Genomic DNA, 23,430 nt, shown 5'->3' with positions numbered 1-23,430 from the left:
CAAGTCATCCTCAGTGCCTAAGAAGAGAGAGGGATGGGTGGAGGTGCAAGGTAAGTTGGTGTAAGAAAGGATGTGCATAAGTAGGGTAGGGAAGGCAGAGTGATGAGGATGTGATGAGTGGCACAGCAGGATGAGGTTGAGTGTGGCTTTGCGGAAACGTTTTGTGATCTACTGACATCATTGAAAGGCTTGTGCCACTGCAGCCTTGTCCTCCTGATGACAGCCCTGCTTGTGCCCTCCTGTGCAATGTGCAACCAGGCTGTGTTGATCTCCTGCAGAGGTCTTTTCTGCCCATGGGAAGGGAAGAGAACTTCCCTGCATGCTGTGACTCCCTTCATAAGCATAGGGAGGGAGTCATGGGAGAGCCTGGGTGTAGCCGTGCACCTCTGTGCAGTGCTTGTCAGTGTTTGCAGCACCTCAATGCTGTAGAACACTGACAGCACAAGTGTCAAAATCAATTTGCGCAGGGTCCCTTTAAGGAAACCGGCTGATAACGCGCCATCAAATGACGTTATCAGACCAGCTTCCTTCAATTGGCTGGGAAACATTCTGGGTGGGGCTTAACAGGCCCAATCAGGGGAAAGGCATTTTGGACAGCGGGCTGGAGCTGGCAGCGAGGCCGGGACCCGCCCAGGTAGGGGGAATGATGGCCTCCACCTCACTCATTCCCCTCCTTTAAATAAAATTGTATTGAACAACAGGAGAGTTGCGGCCATTGCTGTTCTTCAGCAACAGGTGTGGATAAGGCAAACATTGGTTGACCCTGAGAGTTGTGTACAGCTCTTGGAGGCTGTTCCTCAGAGCGCCAATGGCCTGTGTTTACTCGAGTGTGGATACCTGATCCCGCCAAGTCTGAGGACTCAGCCAAGTGGTGCCTTGCCGAGGCTCTGAATGGCTGAATTGTTGATGTGTGGCGATTACTGACTCAGTGACTGAGTCCGCCAGTTACCCGTGGAGTGGGTTTTCTTAAAGACAGTAATGGAAAACGTTTTTCTTGGCTTCCATTTCCATTGCTAAGGAAACTGTAAGGAGATTCGCTCAGATCAGGAAACCCTTAATGCCAGTCCTTCTTGCACCTTCCAGTTTTTTCAGCATCTCCTGACAGCGTTGACTCTTACTGGGGTCAGTTGCCCCTCGGTATCGTGTCCCAATGGCCATTCTCCCTGGGTGAGTTTTGACAGCGAGTGTCAACGGGCTATTTGACTGTCGAGGGTGGGAGGCAAGCCTAATCATGCCCTCACCCAACATTCAAACATGGGCACCTGCCAACAAGGGTTGCTGTCGAGTGAGCATGAGCAGGAACCATGACTAGTATTTCCCCATCCGTAGTGCAGGCCACTGAGGCCAATTGTCGCACCAAAATTGCTGATCCTGATTGGGTGATGCTAACTCAACCCATTGTCTTTGAGACCCTCTGGTCTGCATAGGTCGCTATCTTATCAGAGAAGTGCGCTAAGCCACTGAGCCATCACAGAATGGGTATTTCCATTGAGAGTATATCACACACTGGTTTATGTGGGTGTGTGACAAAGGTATATCACACACTGGTTTGGTGTAGAGACAAGCACAAAGTCAGATAGAAACAGACATAAAGACAGAGACAGTGACAGTGACAGACATACAGAGAGAAAGACAGACAGAAAAAGGCACAGAGAGTCATACAAAGACAGCGACAGAGACAGCAGTAGACAGCGACAGAGACTGACTTACAGATAGAGACAGAGGCCTAGAAATTCACTGGCCTTAGCGCCGCTTTTGAGGCGCTAGAGGGCCTAGCGGCGAAGTTATGGCCAGTTTTGAAATTGACAGGGGCCCTAAATCGGCGTTAGGCCGGTAGCGCTGCGCCGGCACCGATGACGTCATCGGTGTGCGCAGCGTCCCGGTTGCCATGGTAACCCGCCCGAACTCGGAAATTGAGTTGCGGCCGCCTCGCCCGTGGCAGCCGCAAGCAACGTTCTGGCAGAGGTGCCTTACAGAACGTTGCGCCGGCGCATTAAAGGCCCCGCGGCGGCCGGCCGCTTTCCCGCCGCCCGCCTGGCCGCAGCTCCCTCCCCGGACTTCCCCCCCCCCCCCCCCGGAACAGAAGCAAGCCCGGCACTTGTCCGAGGTGCCGGGCTCATTTTTAAAAAGATTATCGCGGGCCGCGGCCGGGTGCAGGCAGCTCCTCCTTAAGGGAAGGAGGAGGCCTGCACTTCCCGAACCTGCCGCACCGCAGCGGGCGCCGCAGCGCCGGAATAGCGCCGAAATTCAGCGCATAGCGCCAGTTTTCAGGCGCTAACAGCTTTCAGCAGCGCCGGCAGCCGTTTGGGCGCAGAAGTAGTGAATTTTTGGCCCGCCCAGCGCGACTTAGCTCCGGCACTAACTTCCGGCGCTAAAGCCGTCGCTGCGCCAAAACCCAATTTCTAGGCCAGAGTCTATTGTCCCTTCAGCCTGGCCTGATATTGAATACAAGCTCCTGAGGTGCAAACTTACTCCATTACAGTCCTTCTCTCTTCCCCTTACTCTTTATATCTGCCTCAATGTGAACATGGCAGAAATTTACAGCAGGGATGAAGCGCTGACCAGTGACCAACAGCCCAATGAGTTTGGTGCATCAGGCTGAAGATTCTTGCTGTTTTTCCAAGTCTCTCATATAAGCAGGCAAAACAACCAACATCCCTTAACCAAACCAGGACTTGTGTGGGAATAAAGGGCCAGTCAGCAAGAGAGAAGGACAAACATATCACATCGGACAATGTAAGTCAGATTCTCTGTTTGCTGTCTGGCTCCCTTCAAGATTGTTTCCATTCCCACCTCTCTCTCCACCCCACTGCTCTTGTGAATTCTCAGTTGCCTTTGTCTACACAGTGGATTTTAAGCCTGTTCTAAAGTGTCAACAAATCTCCATGTAAATGGGGCATGGAATTGCCGAACTAATCCTAAAGGTACAGACTTCTAACAATGACTGATTTAGCTGTAACTTGGGGTGAGGTTATGGGGAGGGGACTCACTATTACACACTGGCTAACGGGGCATAATGGAGCAGGTGAGATTTCAATTGCCAATTTTTTCCCCCCAGTTCTCCTTTCCCTACCAAAGTCCTCAAACATGTCATCACTTCCCAGCTCGATGTCCATCTCTCTCCAAACTCCCCATTTAGATCTCTCCAGTCTGGATTCTGCCCTTTGCACTGGCTAAAGGTGATCCATGGTCCCTCCTTGACTTCCTCAACGTCTGCAGCATTTGATATGCTTGATCCCACCATCCTCCTCCATTACCTCCCCTCTGTTGTTTAGCTCCATGGAACTGGCTCCACAACTGCCTATCCATACCCTTATGGTGTCAGCCGTAACTCAGTGGGTAGCACTCTTGCCTTCAAGTCAGAAGGCTGTGGGTTCAAACCCCGCTCTAGAGACTTGAGCATGTAATCTAGGCTGATCCTCCTGGTGCAGTACTGAGGGAGTGCTGCACTGTCAGAGGTGCTGTCAATTGGATGAGAAGTTAAGCCGTCTGCTCTCTCAGGTGGAAGTAAAGCATCCCACAGCACTATTGGAAGAAGAGCAGGGGTGTCCTTGCCAATATTTATCCCTCAACCAACATCACTAAAAACAGATGTTCTAGTCATTAACACATTGCTGTTTGTGGGAGCTTGCTGTGTGCAATTTGGCCAATGCGTTTCCTACATTACAACAGTGACTACACTTCAGAAGTACTTCATTGGCTGTAAAGCGCTTTGGGACGTCCTGTGGTCGTGAAAAGTGCGATTTCTTTTTGGATATTTTGGGTATTTGGTGACGTTAGGGCTCAGCTGTGATGCCCTCTAGAGTTGAACAGCCTGCCAACACTCACTGTCAACACATACACACAAAAAAGGAAGACTCGGGTAGAGTTTCAGTGGGCAACCAACATCCATAGACCCATATCCACAGAAACCTGTACGTTCTTGAGAGGTGTCATTAAAAAGAAAGAACTGGCATTTCCATATCAACTTTCACAACCTAATAGGGCAGACATTGCCTTGGTTTAACATCTCATCTGAAAGACAGCACCTCCAACAGTGCAGCACTCTCTCAGTACTGCACCAGGTGCATCAGCCTGGATTATGTGTTCAAGTCTCTGGACTGAGGCTTGAACCCAATACCACCTGACTCAGAGGCAAGAGCACTATCCACTGAGCCATGGCTGACACTTCACACTGATGATTATACATAGCCAGTTTCCAGCATAAATGTGGACACAGGAAATCATATTTGATAAAGTTGTAAGAGTTTTAATATTTTATAGATTGTATCACAGAGGATGGTTTCTGAAGTTGAACAGGAACATACACAAGTCATTTTTAGTTGTTGCTGGGGATCAGTCACTAGGATATGAAGCCGAGGGGATAATCAAGGAGAAAGGAATTAAAATTAATTCAATGTGCTTTTAACAGCATTTAATTTAGTGCCAGCTTGGCTCATAGAAATATAGAAGATAGGAGCAGGAGTAGGCCATTCGGCCCCTTGAGCCTGCTCCGCCATTCAATGCGATCATGGCTGATCATCCAAATTCAGTACCCGGTCCCTGCTCTCTCTCCATATCCCTTGATCCCTTTAGCCTTAAGAAATATATCCAACTCCTTCTTGAATATATTTAATGAACTGGCCTCCACTGCCTTCTGTGGTAGAGAGTTCCACAGGTTCACCACTCCCTGGGTGAAGAAATTCCTCCTCATCTCTGTCCTAAATGGCCTACCCTTTATGGCTCAGTTGGTAGCACTCTCACCTCTGAGCCAGGAAGATGTGGATTCAAGTCCCACTCCAGAACTGGAACACATACTCTAGGCTGACACTCCGAGGTGGTACTGAGGGAGTGCTGCAGTATCAGATGTTGCTTCCCTTCAGGTGAAGTTTTAAACTCAGACCCTTTCTAATAGCTCCAGTAGATTGTAATTAAGTCTCCAATGGCACTATTGGAATAGAAAAGAAGTTCTCCTGATGTCCTGAGCGACATTCCTCCCTTAACCAAAATGCAAGTCAACATGTTATTCATCTTACTCTTGTTTGCGGGAACTAGTGCAAAATGGCTGCCATGTTTACCTACATTACGACAGTCATTGGGGTAGAATTTTTCCAATTTTCTGCCGTAACTTTGACCAAAGATCTACCTTGGCGAAGTGATGCATTTTGGTAGGAAGAATGAGGAGAGGCAATATAAACGAAATGGTACAATTTTAAAGGGTGTGCAGGAACAGAGAGGCCCGGGGATTCATGTACACAAGTCTTTGAAGGTGGCAGGACAAGTTGAGAAGGCTGTTAAAAAAGCAATGTTTTATAAATAGAGGTATAGATTACAAAAGCAAAGAAGTTATGCTGAACCTTTATAAAACACTGGTTAGGCCGCAGCTGGAGTGTTGTGTCAAATTCTGGGCACAACACTTTAGGAAGGATGTCAAAGCCTTGGAGAGGGTGCAGAGGAGATTTACTAGAATGGTACCAGGGGTGAGGGATTTCAGTTATGTGAAGAGACTAGAGAAGCTGGGGTTGTTCTCCTTAGGGCAAAGAAGGTTAAGGGGAGATTTAATAGAGGTGTTCAAAATTATGAGAGGTTTTGATAAAGTAAATAAGGAGAAATTGCTTCCTCTGGCAGGAGGGTTGGTAACCAAAGGAGACAGATTTAAGATAATTGGAAAAAGAACCAGAGGGGAGATGAGGAGGAATGTTTTTACGCGGCAAGTTGTTATGATCTGGCATGCACTGCCTGAAAGGATGGTTTAATATATTCAATAATAACTTTCAAAAAGGGAATTGGATAAATACTTAAAGGGGAAAAATTTGCAGGGCTATGGGGAAAAAAGGGGGAAGTGGGACTAATTGGACAGCTCTTTCATAAAGCCAGCACAGGCACAGTGGGCCCAATGGCCTCCTTCAGTGCAGTTTGATTCCATGATTCTAAATTCAGTAATCACTGTTTATGCCATTTCCTCAGGGTTTCCACCAATGTCATGGCAGTCAGTCGGGAGAACGCCCAAGGAAACGAATGCCAATTGAGTCCAGGTTCCTTCTCTCATAGTCACAACTAACAAAAGACAGAGAGAAAAGAAGAGAAAGAAAGAGCATAAATTTTGATTGTGCCTTATGTCCTCAGGACATCTGATACCGAAAAGGTATTTCTGCCCACTCACTATCCAGCTCCCTGTAAAGATGTCTGCTTGTTTACAATGAGGGCTATAGAGATGGAAGTTGTGGGTGAAATGAATCACTGCTTTTATGTAGGCAAAGAAAGGAGACCTGGTCGGCTAACTACCTCATCAGAGCCCAGACCAGAACATCCAACTCCTCAACCATGGTGGAGCCCAGCACGTGAGTGCAAAAGACAAAGCTGAAGCGTTTGCAACCATCTTCAGCCAGAAGTGCCGAGTGGCTGATCCATATTGGCCTACTCCTGAGGTCCCCACTGTATCGATTTGTATGTGGGTTCAATGACGACACATTCATGAAAGAGATGTCTTTTTATCTAAAGTCTGTTCAACTCAGTTAACAGCATTACAGGAGACACCATCTTAGAGATCCATCTAAAACGAAACCAAAACTAAACTCAACTGCTTGTCTCTCACATGCCATCTGCTGGTCAGGCATAAATAATCAATCAGGCAAATATGCTGGTAAGGCATCATAATCAAACAGGCAAATACCATCACTATTTGCTGATATCATTACATCTCCCTTTCTTAAAACAAAAGTATTTTACTTTTATCTAACAACATGTTTTCTTTGTATTACTCTGCATTTTAACTGTAACACTTAATGAACTTACATTATCATTGTCATGATCAAGGTTTTTTAACCTTGTTTTGTGTGTTCACATGAAATATGTAAATACCTAGAACTTGAAGAAAGAATAAGATAACATTACTTCCTTCAATAACAAGAGTCCTTAAACTTGCTCAATGAGTCTCTCAGGAGGCTTCATGCATCTTGAGGATTTTCTGATTGATTGTCCTTGAATCTGAGTTGTTGCCTCAGATGATGATTTCTCAGCTGTGTGATCAGGTTGTTCAACAGTATCAGTCTTTTGACCTGCTGTGTGATCAGGTTGTTCAACAGTATCAGTCTTTTGACTTGCTGTGGCTGGTCCCATGAGAAGATCTCAACGATTTCTTCACAGAACAGCACCCTCATCTGTCTGAATGGTGTATGATCTTGGTTGAACTTCACTCAGGACAGTTCCCTTCTGAGTCCATATGTTTGTTTTGTCTTTGAACCTTACTTGGTCACCAGTGTGGAGTTCAGGTAGGTTTTGTGTTCCTCTGTCATAGCAGTACTTTTGCTTTTCTTTCTGTTGTTCTTTGAACTTCCTCACTTTCTCCCCCTCTTTTGTTTTCAGGAGGTTCTCTGGGATGGGTAGGTTTGACCTTAGCAGACGTCCCATAAGGAGTTGGGCTGGTGACATACCACACTCGAGCGGCGTTGTGCGGTATACAAGCATGCTCTGGTAGAAGTCAGTTCCACTGTCTTTTGCCTTGTACATCAGTCTTTTCACTGTCTGGACCGATTTTTCCACTAGTCCATTGGACTGTGGAAAGTGAGGACTTGATGTTGTGTGGACAAAGTCCCACTCTTTGGCAAAGTGTCGGAAACTTGCATTGTAAAACTGGGGTCCGTTGTCTGTGAAGACCTCGCTTGCCACGCCATGTCTGGAGAATATGGCTTTCATACATGTTATCACAGCATCTGCAGTGGTGGTGTACAGTCTACACACCTCTGGATACAGGGAGTAATAGTCTGTGACTACAAGATAGTCCTTCCCTTGACATACGAATAGGTCAGCGCCTACCTTCTGGTAAGGTCTGTCTGGCGCTGGGTGTGGCTTTAGTGGTTCTACCGGATTGCTTGCTCGATATTTCAGGCATATTGTGCAGTTTGACACCTCATTTGTCACATCTTGGTTGATTCGTGGCCAGTACATCACCTCTCGTGCTCTTTTCTTACACTTTTCGATTCCCAGATGTCCTCCATGGATCCTTTTTAGCATCTCTTTTCTCAGACTCTTTGGGATAACTATTTTACTTCCTTTGTAGATGATGTCTTCGACCACTGATAGTTCCGCCCTGCAGTTCCAGTACTCTGCCATGTCAGGTGAGCAGTCTTGCTTCATGTTGGGCCATCCATCCAAGATGCTTTTCCTCAGTCATCTCAGTGTTTCATCTTTGTTTGTCTCAGTCTTTATGAGCTCCATTTTTGCATCTGCTATGGGCAGTGCACTTGTGATCATGTCCACGTAGGCGTTCACTTTTTCATCCATTTTGGTGTTTGTGGGCTCACTTGGGTCAACAGCTCTGGACAACGTGTCTGCTGTATACATCAACTTACCCGGTGTGTACGCAACATTCAGTGTATAGCGTTGCAGCCTGATCATCATTCTTTGTATTCTAAGCGGACAGCTATTTAGTGGCTTTTGGAACAATGCAATCAAGGGCTTATGGTCAGTCTCTACACTGATTGCTTGTCCTGCCACAAACTGGTGAAATCTTTCACAGGCGTATGTGATGCTGAGCAGCTCCTTTTCTATTTGAGCATATCGCGTCTCCGTGTCTGTCATTGAGCGCGATGCATATGCAATAGGTTGCCAGTAGTCATATTTTTGCAGAAGAACGGCACCGAGCCCACTCTGTGATGCATCTGATGATATCTTGATGGGTCTCGCTGGGTCATAAAACCTCAGAACTGGTTCCTCTGTGAGCAGTTTCTTTAGATCGCTCCATGACTTCTCATGCTCATGATTCCATTCCCATTCTATGTTCTTTTCAGCTGGTCATCTCAGTGGCGCCATCTTTTCTGAGAGGTTGGATATGAATTTACCCATGTAGTTGATCATTCCATTAAACCTCTGCACGTCCTTTTTGCACTGTGGCTTTGGCATATTCTCAATGGCGGACACCTTTCTGGGATCTGGTCTGATGCCCTCACTGCTAAGGATATCTCCCACGAATGTCAGTTCTGTCACCCCGAGCTGGCATTTCTCTCTATTCAGCTTCAGGTTTGTTTTCCTTGTTGCTTCCAGCACTTTTTTCAGTCTCTCATCATGCTCAGTTCTCGTGGTTCCCCATACTATGATGTCATCCATTGATGTATCAACTCCCTCCAGGTGCTCATAGATCATATGGATAGTTTTGTGATACACTTCAGGAGCTGAGGCAATGCCAAATGGTAAGCTTAGGAATCTGTATCTGCCAAATGGACTGTTGAACGTGCACAGTCTTGAACTTGCCTCGTCCAGTTTCATCTGCCAAAATCCTGAGGATGCATCTAACTGGCTGAAATACTTTGCATTTGCAAACTGTGACATGATTTCCTCACGTGTAGGAAGCTTGAAGTGCTCTCTCTTTATTGCTCTGTTTAGATCTCTTGGATCCAGGCAAATTCTGAGCTTTCCATTCATTTTGTCCACAACGACGAGGGAACTCACCCACTCAGTTGGCTCATCTATCTTCTGAATCACGTTCAGGCTTCCCATCCTGTCCAATTCTGCCTTCAGTTGCTTTTGAAGAGCAAACAGAACTTTTCTGCATGGATGTATGACCGTTGGCATACTTTTATCTACTCTGATTGTGTGTTCTCCTGGAATGCAGCCTAGACCCTGAAATAGGTCGTTGTACTCTTTCATGAGTTCATCATAGACTGTCTCTCCTTCGCTTTCCACAACGAGGACTCTCTTTACCAGGTTCAGTCTCTCACAGGCTATTAAACCTAGTATGGCCTGCACATCCTTTGGCACCACGATTAATGCTAGCGTGTGCTCTCTGTCCTTGTGTGTCACTTTGACAATGCATTTTCCTTTCACTGGTATATTAGTACCTGAGTATCCTGTCACTTTCACTTTTATTCCATGTATTTTTGGTCTGGGCCTAATTTTCTTAAAATCAGTCTCTGATATCACATTAACTTGTGCTCCAGTATCCAATTTAAATGGAATGTGTATGTCATTCACTTTTAGTGTCAACATCCAGTCTCTTTTTTCTTTTTTGTTTTCAGACACGACATCCACATAGAACTCCTCTATCTCGCTTTCATCTACTGCATGGACCTTGCTTTGTTGCGCTTGGTTCTTACAGCAACGGGCATAATGGTTGTTTTTGTTGCAACTATTGCATGATTTACCATATGCTGGACACTTTCTTGGTGTATGCTGTGTACCGCATCGACTACATGACTTTCGATTGCCCCTTTCATTTCTGTTCGCTGGCCACGCCTCTTTTTTCACATTGGCGCTCTTTTTGTTAAACGGTTTGTGTCCGTTCTTACTCACTGCATCCACGTTGCAGCTACTGTCACTGAACAGCTCCTTTGCCTGCGACTTCACAGTCTCTGTAGCCCTACACAGTGCTATGGCTTTTCCCAGGTCTAGATTTTGCTCTCTTAGCAGTCTTTCCCTTAGACCATTATCTGGAATACCACACACCAGTCTGTCTTTTATCAGCGAGTCTGTCAGTCCCCCAAATTCACACGTTTTGCTTCTGTTTCTCAGTTCAGTCACATACTGATCAATAGTCTCTCCTGTTTTCTGTACACATGTGAAAAATCTGTGCCTCTCAAACGTCACGTTACGTTTAGGTATGCAGTAGGCCTCAAACTGTTCCATTATTTTATCCAACTTCATTTTGTCTCCATCAGCAGCGAATATGAAGTTATTATACACTTCCAGCGCTTCATCACCCACGACATGTAAGAACACTGACACTTTTATTTTATCACTTTTCTCGTCAGCTCCGATTGCTGATAAATACAACTCCAAACGTTGTTTGAATCTCCTCCAATTTTCAGCCACATTACCTGTCAACTGAAGCTTCCCCGGTGGGTGTAAACCTTCCATTTTTTCACTTCGTTAGCTATTCTCCAATGGTAAGTAACGATGTTCTCATTTGGCTTGCTAATATGTGGAGAGCTGATTTAACTTCAGATTTTTCCTCTTCATCTCTTTCAATCACTTCTGACACCATGTATCGATTTGTATGTGGGTTCAATGACGACACATTCATGAAAGAGATGTCTTTTTATCTAAAGTCTGTTCAACTCAGTTAACAGCATTACAGGAGACACCATCTTAGAGATCCATCTAAAACAAAACCAAAACTAAACTCAACTGCTTGTCTCTCACATGCCCTCTGCTGGTCAGGCATAAATAATCAATCAGGCAAATATGCTGGTAAGGCATCATAATCAAACAGGCAAATACCATCACTATTTGCTGATATCATTACACCCACCACCACAGAAGCCAGTCTTCAGCCAATTCGATTCACTCCACGTGATATCAAGAAACAGCTGAACGCACTGGCTTACAGCAAAGGCTGTGGGCCCCACCAACATCCCGGCTGTCGTGCTGATGACTTGTGCTCCAGAACTAGCCGCGCCTCTAGCCAAGCTGTTCCAGTACAGCTACAACACCGACATCTATCCAACAGTGTGGAAAACTGCCCAGGTATGTCCTGTTCACAGAAAGCAGGACAAATTCAATCCGGCCAATTACTGCCCCATCAGTCTACTCTCAATCATTAGCAAAGTGATGGAAGGTGTCGTCGACAGTGCTATCAAGCAGCACTTACTCACCAATAACCTGCTCACTGATGCCCAGTCTGTGTTCTGCCAGGACCACTCGGCTCCTGACCTTATTACAGCCTTGGTCCAAACATGAACAAAAGAGCTGAATTCCAGAGGTGAGGTGAGAGTGACTGCCCTTGACATCAAGGCAGCATTTGACCGAGTGTAGCATCAAGGAGCCCTAGTAAAACTGAAGTCAATGGGAATCAGGGGGGAAACTCTCCACTGGCTGGAGCCATACCTAGCACAAAGGAAGATGGTTATGGTGATTGGAGAGCAATCATCACAGTCCCAGGACATCGCTGCAGGAGTTCCTCAGGGCAGTGTCCTAGGCCCAACCATCTTCAGCTGCTTCATCAATTACCTTCCCTCCGTCATAAGGTCAGAAGGGAGGATGTTCGCTGATGACTGCACAGTGTTCAGTTCCATTCACAACTCCTCAGATAATGAAGCAATTTGTGCCCGCATGCAACAAGACCTGGACGACACTCAGGCTTGGGCTGATAATTGGCAGGTAACATTCACGCCACACAAGTGCCAGGCAATGACTATCTCCAAGCGAGCATCTAACCACTGCCCCTTGACATTCAATGGCATTACCATCACCAAATCCCCCACCATCAATATCCTGGGGGTCCCAATTGGCCAGAAACTTAACTAGACCAGCCATATAAATACTGTGGCCAACAAGTGCAGGTCAGAGGCTGGGTATTCTGCGGCGAGTGTCTCACCTCCTGAATCCCTAAAGCCTTTCCACTATCTACAAGGCACAATTCAGGAGTGTGATGGAATACTCTCCACTTGCCTGGATGAGTGCAGCTCCAACAACACTCAAGAAGCTCGACACCATCCAAGACAAAGCAGCCCACTTGATTGGCACCCCATACACCACCTTAAACATTCACTCCCTCCACCACCGGCGCATTGTGTCTGCAGTGCGTACCATCTACAAGATGCACTGCAGCAATTCGCTAAGGCTTCTTCGGCAGCACCTCCCAAACCCACGACCTCTTCCACCTAGAAGGACAAGGGCAGCAGGCGCATGGGAACACCACCACCTCCAAGTTCCCCTCCAAGTCACACACCATCCTGACTTAGAAGTATATCACCGATCCTTCATCGTCGCTGGGTCAAAATCCTGGAACTCCCTACCTAACAGCACTGTGGGAGTACCTTCACCACACGGACTGCAGGGGTTTAAGATGGCGGCTCGCCACCACCTTCTCAAGGGCAATTAAGGATGGGCAATAAATGCTGGCCTCGCCAGTGACACCCACATCCCATGAACGAATAAAAAAAGAATCCCGTCTCCATGTGACTTTCACATTCAGAGCTCACCGAGGGATTGAGCTCTGTCAGTACCTGGGAATTTGTCCGTGGAGAGGTGGGAAGACAGACCTTTCCCATATATCCCTGTGTCAAAGCAGGGGATTCGAGGGGAGAAAGGGATGGAAGGCTAGTCTAGGGGTGGAAGAGAAGAATTGGGTCGGAAGAGGAGGCATGGAGACTAGGGGAGAAAGGGAAGGTGTGTAGTACCGTAGGAGTTGCCACTATCCAGGTCAAGTCTCTGTTTTTATTCAGGGAACACAACGGTTGCCCCTCAACACCCTGTATCGGTCCAAAGATTCTATACAGAATAGCAATAGTGACACTTTGCTCACTGTTCGCCTCTGTGTCTCTCTCTCCCAGACAGTATCGTCTCCTCGAAATCTATCCCTTCTCCACAGTGGTCTCCGGAGACAGAGCATGCATCAGGTTGTGAAGAAACGTAACTTGCCCTTTAGTACGAGTACAAATTGTCTGTGTCATTCTGTACTCCCATCAACCAGCTGGGTCAAGATCATGAGACACTTGGCCTTGCTGCAGTGATTTCCAGCTGTATTAACTTGTTTTGCTGTCTAATATAGTGGAACAGTTAACGTTACTAATGTTCAGGAAATTAGCTCCTCTAATTTCAGTAATGCATCAAGAGGCGATATCATTCAATCAGCTCCTCTCCTGACTGGAAAAGAGCTTAGTCCAGGCTCAGTCTGTTGGCTTGGTGACTGAAGCCAAGAAATTCAGTTGGTTTGCGCCTCCCGTTAGCGCCTGGCGGGGGTGCAAATAAAGTAGCGCCAGGACGCAGCGAGTCCAGCGCCGCATGCCAAATCCAGTCACCCCTTAGCGCCGCCACTAACAGTTAGTGACGTCAGAGAGCGTGCAATGCTCACTGAGCGCACGATCTGCCAAATTGATTATCACCCCTTACCTTAGCACCTCGCCCCGACAACGACAGGAAGAGGAGGCGTGAAGCAGAAGGATGCCGGCTCTAGGGGCGCTATTTAAAGGGATGAGTCGCAGCTGTCGGGTTAGTGCTGTTTCACTGCTTCCTTGTCAGTTTGCGATTGTGCAAGAGTTTAATTCAGTCATTTAAAGGTTCTTTAGTTTCAGGAGTATTGTGGCTACTAAAAATTTGTTACATATATTCTGACAAAATTTCAAAGTGCTACATATTGTCACATTAATAGAGGCTGTACTGAGTCGACCTGGCCCTCCAGGATCTACTGCGAAGGGAGCGGAGGCAGCAAGAAAAATTGCAAGATGTGGCCAGAGGGCGGAAGAGGGCCATCAGGGCTCTCAACAGGAAGCCTTACCCTCCGAGGGTATACCGAGAGCACTTCTCCTACCTCCAATTAAGCGAGGAGCAGTGCATTAGAAGGCTCCACTTCAGCAAGCATGTGGCCACCAATCTCTGCCACCTCCTGCAACCAGACCTCGAGCCTCACATCAGGTCGACCACAGCTCTCTCTGGCAGTCAAGGTCACCATCGCCCTCAATTTAGAACATAAGAACATAAGAAATAGGAGCAGGAGTAGGCCAATCGGCCCCTCGAGCCTGCTCCGCCATTCAATAAGATCATGGCTGATCTGATCCTAACCGCCAATCTACTATCACAGAACCATCTCCTGAATCTAACAGAATTAGACACACGAAATAGGAGCAGGATCAGGCTACACGGCCCCTGGGCCCGCTCTGCTACCCACAGGGCCATGACCGATCCGAACCTAGACTCATGTCCAAATTCCTGCCCGCTCCCCGTAACCCTTAATTCCCTTTACTTCTAGGAAACTGTCTATTTCTGTTTTAAATTTATGTAATGATGTCATTTCTACAGCTTTTTGGGGCAGCATATTCCATGGACCTACCACCCTCTGAGTGAAGTAGTTCCTCCTCATCTCAGTTTTGAAAGAGCAGCCCCTTATTCTAAGACTATGCCCCCTAGTTCTAGTTTCACCCATCATCGGGAACATCCTCCCAGCATCCACCCGATCCAACCCCTTCACAATCTTATATGTTTCAATAAGATCGCCTCTCATTCTTCTGAACTCCAATGAGTAGAGTCCCAATCTACTCAACCTCTCCTCATATGTCCATCCCCTCATCCCCGGGATTAACCGAGTGAACCTTCTTTGTACTGACTCGAGAGCAAGTATGTCCTTTCTAAATATGGACACCAAAACTGTACGCAGTATTCCAGATGCGGTCTCACCAATACCTTGTACAACTGAAGCAATGCCTCCCTATTTTTATATTCTATCCCCCTAGCAATGAAAGCCAACATTCCATTGGCTTTCTTAATCATTTGCTGCACCTGCATACTAACCTTTTGAGTTTCGTGCACCGGGACCCCCAGATCCCTTTGTACTTCAGTACTTTCCAGTTTCTTGCCATTAAGATAATAACTTGCTCTACGATTTTTCCTGCCAAAGTGAATAACCTCACACTTTCCAGTATTGTATTCCATCTGCCAAATCTCTGCCCACTTACTTAGCCTGTCTATGTCCCCTTGCAGGTTTTTTATGTCCTCCTCACTCACTACTTTCCCTCCCATCTTAGTGTCATCTGCAAACTTTGATATGTTACACTCGGTCTCCTCCTCCAAATCGTTAATATAGATTGTAAAGAGTTGGGGACCCAGCACTGACCCCTGTGGAACACCACTTGTTACTGATTGCCAGTCTGAGAATGAACCATTTATCCCAACTCTCTGCCTTCTGTTAGATAGCCAATCCTCTATCCATGCCAGAATATTACCCCCAATTTCTTTGCCAGTGGATCCGTCCAGTCTGCAACAGGAGATATAGCTAACATCTCGCAGTTCGCCATCCATCGCTGCATCCGGGAGGCCACAGAGGCTTTCTACAGTAGGAGAAGGGACTACATTTCCTTTCCCATCACCAGAGAGAAGCAGGACGAACGTGCATGTGACTTTGCCAGGATAGCGGGCTTCCCCATGGTGCAGGGCACCATTGACTACACCCACGTGGCTTTGCGGGCACCGCATAACAATCCTGTGATCTTCCGTAACCGCAAAGGCTATCACTCACTTAATGTGCAGTTGGTGTGCGACCACAGACAGCGAATCCTCAATGTGAATGCCCGCTATCCTGGCAGCAGCCACGATGCCTTCATCTTGCAACAGACTGGTGTGTCAGCACTCTTCCAGCCACCACGTCAAGCTCGTGGTTGGCTGGTCAGAGACCAGGGATATCCGCTCTCCACCTGGCTCATGACTCCCCTCTGCAACCCCAACACTCCTGCTCAGCACTCATACAATGAGAGCCATGCCGCCACCAGGAACATCATCGAGCAGAGCATCGGGGTGCTCAAGCAATGGTTCACTGCCTTGACCGCTGGGGAGGAGCCCTCCAGTACTCTGCTGAGCGGCTGTCCCATTTCATCGTGGTCTGCTGCATGCTCCACAACTTGGCCATCATGAGGGCCCAGCCCTTGCCATCAGGGATTGCGGGACCACCTCAGGAGGAGGAAGAGGGAGAGGAGAAGGAGGACGAGGAGGAAGACAAGGAGGAGGAGGAGGAACAGGAGCGAGGGAGGAGGCAGCCACTCAGTTGACCTTCCGAAGGGCGGTCTGTGACCGCCTCATCAGACTGCAGTTCCAATAAATTAAACCCAGATCACCTTTGCCTACCACATCCAATCATTACATCCCTGTCACAGGCCATTGTAGTGTATGTAACCGTTCTACCTTTAAGAGAACTATTGTATGTAACCGTCCACCTTTAAGAGAACTATTTTAGGTGTTGCACTACTTTATCTTGGCTGCTGTATACTGTAATACCGGGAGTGACCACACCGGTATATAAATGCTGTGTAAGGATTTATTGGGCAGATTCGCCCTGACCTTCGAATAGTAAAGTCCTGTTAGAGTTACTCTTGTAGTCTGTGTATTAATTCACCATATAACCCACAGACTTTACAGTGGCGACGGGTTCGATCTTACCCTGCGGCAGCGACACACCCGAAGCACTTAACGAGCGTCGAGAAGAGGCACCCGCCCTCGTCGTTCGGCTGAGAGAAGACTCGAGTCTGCAGAGCAAGGAAGAAGGAAGGATTCAGACACGAAGCCTTCCATCAGCAACAGGCTGTTATTGTCCCTTCTGCCACGGCGGTGAGTGAGCCGATCAGCCAAGAGAAGCAAGTCGGCCACGTTGACTGTGAGTAGGGGGAAAATAAAAAGAAACGGAGGATAAGGGCGGTGAACTCGACCACGGTCGGGGGAAAGGAGCCGGACAGAAGTCGGGCCCAGAGGCGCTGAGACTGGGGCAGCGTAGGGCACGGAAGCCGCGGTACAAGCGGGAACGCAGCCGGTGTGAGAGACCGGGCTACAAGCGGGAACGCAGCCGGTGTGAGAGACCGAGCTACAAGCGGGCTGGGAGACGCAACAGCGTCGTGAGACAGCTAGACCGCGACTGGCGAAAAAGGCCGGGCAGCTACCGAGGCCACAAGGCGCTGCGACCGGGATCGTAAGGCGCGGGAAGATATAAAAATAAATAAAACCGCGGAGAACTCAGCCGCAGCCGGGGGAGGAAAGGACCGGACTGCGAGAGGGCTGGGAGGTGCGATTGGAAGCCGCTGAGGGAGAGACAGAGCCCGAGTGAAGGGGGAACGGGACCGAGCGAGGGAGACCGAGCGAGATTCCGCCCAGCGGCTGGAACTCTTCGCCACCAATGGGTTGTCCCCAGCGCCGGTTGCCGGCCGAGAAAAGGGAACAAGGAACGCACTGAAGCTGGCGCGCAGGCTGCGAACTCCGAAAGCCAGCGGTCGTCGCCCGAAGGAAAGCTTACCCCTCCCGCCAGGGGAAGAAACGCGGGAAGCCGCCAGTAGGCGGGGGAGAAGACAGAAGCGGGAAACCGCCTTTTTGAAAGTGGGCGGGGAAGAAGACAAGCGCGGGAAACCACCATTTTTGGAAAAAAAAAGTAACGAACAAATTCGTTGTGGTTTCTCAAAAAAGATAGTGAAGATGCCTAAGCATGGTAACATCAACAACTTCGATTCCGAGGTGGAAGATTGGGCCACGTACGTAGAACGCATCGAGATATATTGTGATGCGCTATCAATTACTCATAAAAGACTGAGGCCTAGAAATTGAGTTTTGGCGCAGCCAGGGCTTTAGCGCCGGAAGTTAGTGCCGGAGCTAAGTCGCGCTGGTCGGGCCCAAAATTCAATAGTTCTGCGCCCAAACGGCTGCCGGCGCTGCTGAGAGCTGTTTGCGCCTGAAAACTGGCGCAACGCGCTGAATTTCGGCGCTATTCCGGTGCTGCGGCGCCCGCTGCGGTGCGGCAGGTTCGGGAAGTGCAGGCCTCCTCCTTCCCTTAAGGAGGAGCTGCCTGCACCCGGCCGCGGCCCGCGAAAATCTTTTTAAAAATGAGCCCGGCACCTCGGACAAGTGCCGGGCTTGCTTCTGTTCCGGGGGGGGGGGGGGGGGAAGTCCGGGGAGGGAGCTGCGGCCAGGCGGCCGGCGGGAAAGCGGCCGGCCGCCGCGGGGCCTTTAATGCGCCGGCGCAAAGTCATGTAAGACTCTGTTGCCAGAGTCTTAGTTGCGGCTGCCACGGGCGAGGCGGCCGCAACTGAATTTCGGCGCTGGGGCCCGTCGGCATGGCAACCGGGACGCTGCGCACACCAATGACGTCATCGGTGCCGGCGCAGCGCTACCGGTCTACCGCGGCGGAAGGGCCCCAGGCAATTTCGGCGCCGGCGCCAATTGCAGCGCTAGGCCCTCTAGCGCCGCAAAATCGGCGCTAAGGGCACTCAATTTCTAGGCCTGAGAGTTAGAAGAGTAACTAAAGGCTTTTATTAACAACAGAATGGAGGTCTGCCTCGCGTGGTCGACCGGTCCAGGATACAAAGGGCTGGGGAGCAGTCACCTTTATACTAGGACCTGTGGGAGGAGTCAGCCGAGGCATGTCCAGGCATGTACACAGTGGAATACAAACAGGACAAACAGGAATACAAACAGTGGTTTACCACATTCACCCCTTGTTTAAAATTGAGTCCGGCGGGGTGAAGTGTATTAAAAGTTAGTGTATTGGAGTCTCTCCGGAGGTCTTGTCTGCCGCTGTGATCTGCGTGGCGACGGCAGGGGTAGTGAAGCTTCCGGCGTCGAGTCCAGCGTAGGCTGTGGCACAGGCGTGTCGTCCTCGTAGATGTCGAGCGGGTCGCGGGGCCCAGGCCTGCCGTCTGCTGGGGCTGGATATCGGATCGTGGGGGGGGGTGGTAGTGGGTAGTGGGTTACTGCGGCCCCCGAGGGTGCAAGGTCTCTTATGGAGACTGTGTCCTCCCGCCCGTCCGGGTATGCGATGTAAGCATACTGGGGGTTGGCGTGGAGGAGGTCGACCCTCTCGACCAGGGGGTCCGTTTTATGGGTCCTCACGTGTCTTCTCAGTAGGACCGGCCCTGGGGATGTCAGCCATGGCGGTAGCGATGTCCCCGATGTGGACTTCCTTGGGAAGACAAACATTTTCTCATGAGGGGTGGCGTTAGTGGCAGTGCAGAGCAGTGACCGAATAGAGTGGAGCGCATCGGGGAGCACATCCTGCCAGCGGGAGGTTGGAAGGCCCCTAGACTTTAAGGCTAGCAGGACGGCCTTCCAAACTGTCGCATTTTCTCTTTCCACCTGTCCGTTCCCCCGGGGGTTGTAACTGGTGGTCCTGCTTGTGGCAATACCCCTAGTTAGCAGGTACTGACGGAGTTCGTCGCTCATAAACGATGAGCCCCGGTCGCTATGGATATAGCTGGGGAAGCCGAACAGGGTGAAGAGGTTGTTCAGACATTTAATGACCGTGGCACTGGTCATGTCCGGGCAGGGGAAGGCGAACGGGAAACGGGAGTACTCATCAATAATATTGAGGAAGTACACATTGCGGTCGGAGGAGGGGAGAGGCCCTTTAAAATCGACGCTCAGGCGCTCGAAGGGGCGAGTGGCTTTTATCAGGTGGGCCCTGTCTGGTCTATAAAAGTGCGGTTTGCACTCAGCGCAGACTTGGCAGTTCCTGGTCATGGTCCTGACCTCCTCAATAGAGTAAGGCAGGTTGCGGGCCTTGATGAAGTGGAAGAACCTGGTGACCCCCGGGTGGCAGAGGTCATTGTGGAGGGCCCGCAGTCTAACGATCCGCGCGCTGGCGCAGGTGCCACGCGATAGCGCATCCGGGGGTTCATTTAGCTTCCCGGGCCGGTACAAGATCTCGTAGTTGTAGGTGGAAAGTTCGATTCTCCACCTCAAGATCTTGTCATTTTTGATTTTGCCCCTCTGCTTGTTGTTAAACATAAAAGCAACTGAACGCTGGTCAGTGAGCAGGGTAAATCGTTTTCCGGCCAGGTAGTGCCTCCAATGACGCACAGCCTCCACAATCGCCTGGGCCTCCTTCTCAACAGCGGAGTGTCTGGTCTCCGGGCCTTGGAGGGTTCGTGAAAAGAAGGCCACGGGTCTCCCCGCCTGATTGAGGGTAGCGGCCAGGGCAAAGTCAGACGCGTCGCTTTCCACCTGGAAGGGGATGGATTCATCCACTGCGTGCATGGTGGCTTTGGCAATGTCCTCCTTGATACGGTGGAAGGCTAAGCGGGCCTCTGCCGTCAAGGGAAAAGAGGTGGACTTGATCAGCGGACGGGCCTTGTCCGCATAGTAGGGGACCCACTGTGCGTAATAGGAGAAAAACCCTAGGCACCTCTTCAGGGCCTTGAGGCAGTGGGGCAGTGGAAGTTCCATAAGGGGACGCATCCGGTCGGGGTCGGGGCCGATGACTCCGTGTTCCACAACACAGCCAAGGATGGCGAGGCGGTTTGTGCGGAATATGCACTTCTCCTTGTTATATGTCAGGTTTAGGAGTTGGGCGGTGCGGAGGAATTTTTCGAGGTTTGTGTCATGGTCCTGCAAGTCACGGCCGCAGGTGGTCACATTGTCCAGATATGGGAAAGTGGCCTGCAACGCATTTTGATCTACCATCCGGTCCATCTCCCTTTGGAAGACGGAGACCCCGTTGGTGACGCCAAAGGGAACCCTAAGGAAGTGATAGAGGCGGCCGTTTGCCTCAAAGGCAGTGTACTGGCGGTCCTCAGGGCGGATGGGGAGCTGGTGGTACGCTGATTTCAGGTCAATGGTCGAGAAGACGCGGTACTGCGCGATCTGGTTGACCATATCAGCTATACGGGGGAGTGGGTAGGCGTCCAGCAGGGTGTAGCGATTTATTGTCTGGCTGTAGTCGATGACCAGGCGCTGCTTCTCGCCGGTCTTAACGACCACAACCTGGGCTCGCCAGGGGCTGGTGCTGCCCTCAATAATCCCTTCTTTCAGGAGCCGCTCCACTTCGGTTTTAATGAAAACCCTGTCCCCGGCACTGTATCGCCTGCTCTTTGTGGCGATGGGCTTACAGTCGGGGGTGAGGTTAGCAAACAGTGGGGGGGGGGGTGACTCTGAGTGTGGAGAGGTTGCACCTGGTGCGCGGCGGGCAGTTTGGAAGCTGCTGGCTGCGGACTGTGAGTGGGGGTAGGGGTCCACCGTACGCCATCGTAACACTTTTAAGGTGGCACTGAAAATCTAACCCCAGCAGGACGGCAGCGCAGAGGTCAGGCAAATGATCGTACACGGTCCCGTCTACTACGAGTGTCACCACGCAGTAGCCGCCGATGTCCGCCGACTGGGACTCGGAGGCCATAGAAATCCGCTGTTGCGCAGGCAGGACTGGGAGAGAGCAACGCCGCACCGTGTCGGGGTGGATGAAGCTCTCCGTGCTCCCAGAGTCAAAAAGGCAGATTGTATCGTGACCATTTACCTTAATGTCCATTGTGGAACTGGCCAGTTGGTGCGGTCTCGCTTGGTCCAGTGTAACGGATGCCAGCGTAGGGGTCGGTGTGTCGCTGCGGGTATCAGATGAGGCGGTGTCGGGGGCCTGCTGCGTCCCGGCTGTCGTCCAAGATGGCGGCGTCCATGATCCCCATGTGGCTGGAGGCGTCCAAAATGGCTGCTGTACCGGTGATTCGCACATGGCCGGGGAGGTCCAAGATGGCGGCCCGCATGGCCCACACGCGGCGCTGCTGGGGTTCGGGGTGGCTTTGGCCCTGCAGACGCTAGCGTAGTGTCCCTTCTTCCCGCAGCCCGAGCAGATCGCGTTTTTCGCCGGGCAGCGCGCTCTGGGGTGTTTTGCCTGGCCACAGAAGTAGCATTTCTGGCCTTGGGGCACTGCTGTCTGGCCTTGGGACACTGCTGCAGTAGTTGGGCCGTTGTTGGGGTGTGGCTGGGGTGGCACGGCGCTATGAGGCGGTCCTACCGTGTCCCAGGCTGTCATCCCCGCGGCGTCCACGGTGCAGAGGAGTAGGCATCCATGCCCTGGTAGGCTGCATCCAACGATAGTGCGAGTTCAGAGGCCTTGTTGAGGTCGAGGTTACTCTGCTCCAACAGTCGCTGTCGGGTGTAATTGGATCTGTGGCCCGCTACAAAAGCGTCCCGGATAAGTTCCTCTGTGTACACGGCGGCCTTTACATCCTTACAACCACAGGCCCGGCCAAGCACAGACAGTGCCTGAAGGTATTCCACGGTCGATTCCCCAGGTTGTTGTTTACGACTCCCCAGGAGGTGCCTGGCGTACACTTCGTTCACTGGGCGCGTGTACTGGTCCTTGAGGAGCTTGATAGCGTCCGCGTACGAGGTCGCGTCTTGGATGACCGAGTACACTCGGTGGTTCACTTTGGAGGTCAGGACATCCAGTTTGTCCTCGTCCGATTTGATTGCTTCGGAGGCGGTCAGGAATTTTTCGAAACACTTAAGCCAGTGAGTAAACTTGGTGGATGAGTCCGCCTCCCGATGATCTAAGTCCAGGCATGCTGGTGTGAGGATCTTCTCCATTATAAAAATGTTGTTAATAAAATTGATGCGCTATCAATTACTCATAAAAGACTGAGAGTTAGAAGAGTAACTAAAGGCTTTTATTAACAACAGAATGGAGGTCTGCCTCGCGTGGTCGACCGGTCCAGGATACAAAGGGCTGGGGAGCAGTCACCTTTATACTAGGACCTGTGGGAGGAGTCAGCCAAGGCATGTCCAGGCATGTACACAGTGGAATACAAACAGGACAAACAGGAATACAAACAGTGGTTTACCACATATTGTGAGGCCAATAAAATAGCAGATGATGATAAAGCTCTCACCTTATTAAACGCAATGGGGGCGAAGACATACGGGCTATTGAAGCATCTTCTATCACCAGCTAAACCGGCGGATCAGACTTTCGCTGATATTGTTGCTGTCCTGAAGGATCATTTGAACCCCACACCGCTGATGTTGGCGGAACGATTCAAATTTTATGCGAGAACGCAACGGAAAGAGGAAAGCAACGCGGAATACTTGGTCGAACTGCGTAGACTAGCGAAATACTGCCAGTTTGGGGAAAATCTGACAGAGGCATTGAGAGACAAGTTCGTGTGCGGGTTGTCGAAGGAAGGAACACAAAAGCGACTGCTCGAAGAGAACGATCTTACACTTGACAAGGCTGTCCTTATTGCAGCATCACACGAAGCAGCCGCGAGAGGCACTGCGGAAATG

The sequence above is a fragment of the Somniosus microcephalus genome, chromosome 20 (genome assembly GCF_052327205.1).
Source record: "Somniosus microcephalus isolate GS21.2 chromosome 20, FLI_Smic_1.0, whole genome shotgun sequence".
NCBI lineage: Eukaryota > Metazoa > Chordata > Chondrichthyes > Squaliformes > Somniosidae > Somniosus > Somniosus microcephalus.
The sequence above is the reverse complement of the archived record's forward strand: the minus strand, read 5'-3'. Positions refer to the sequence as shown.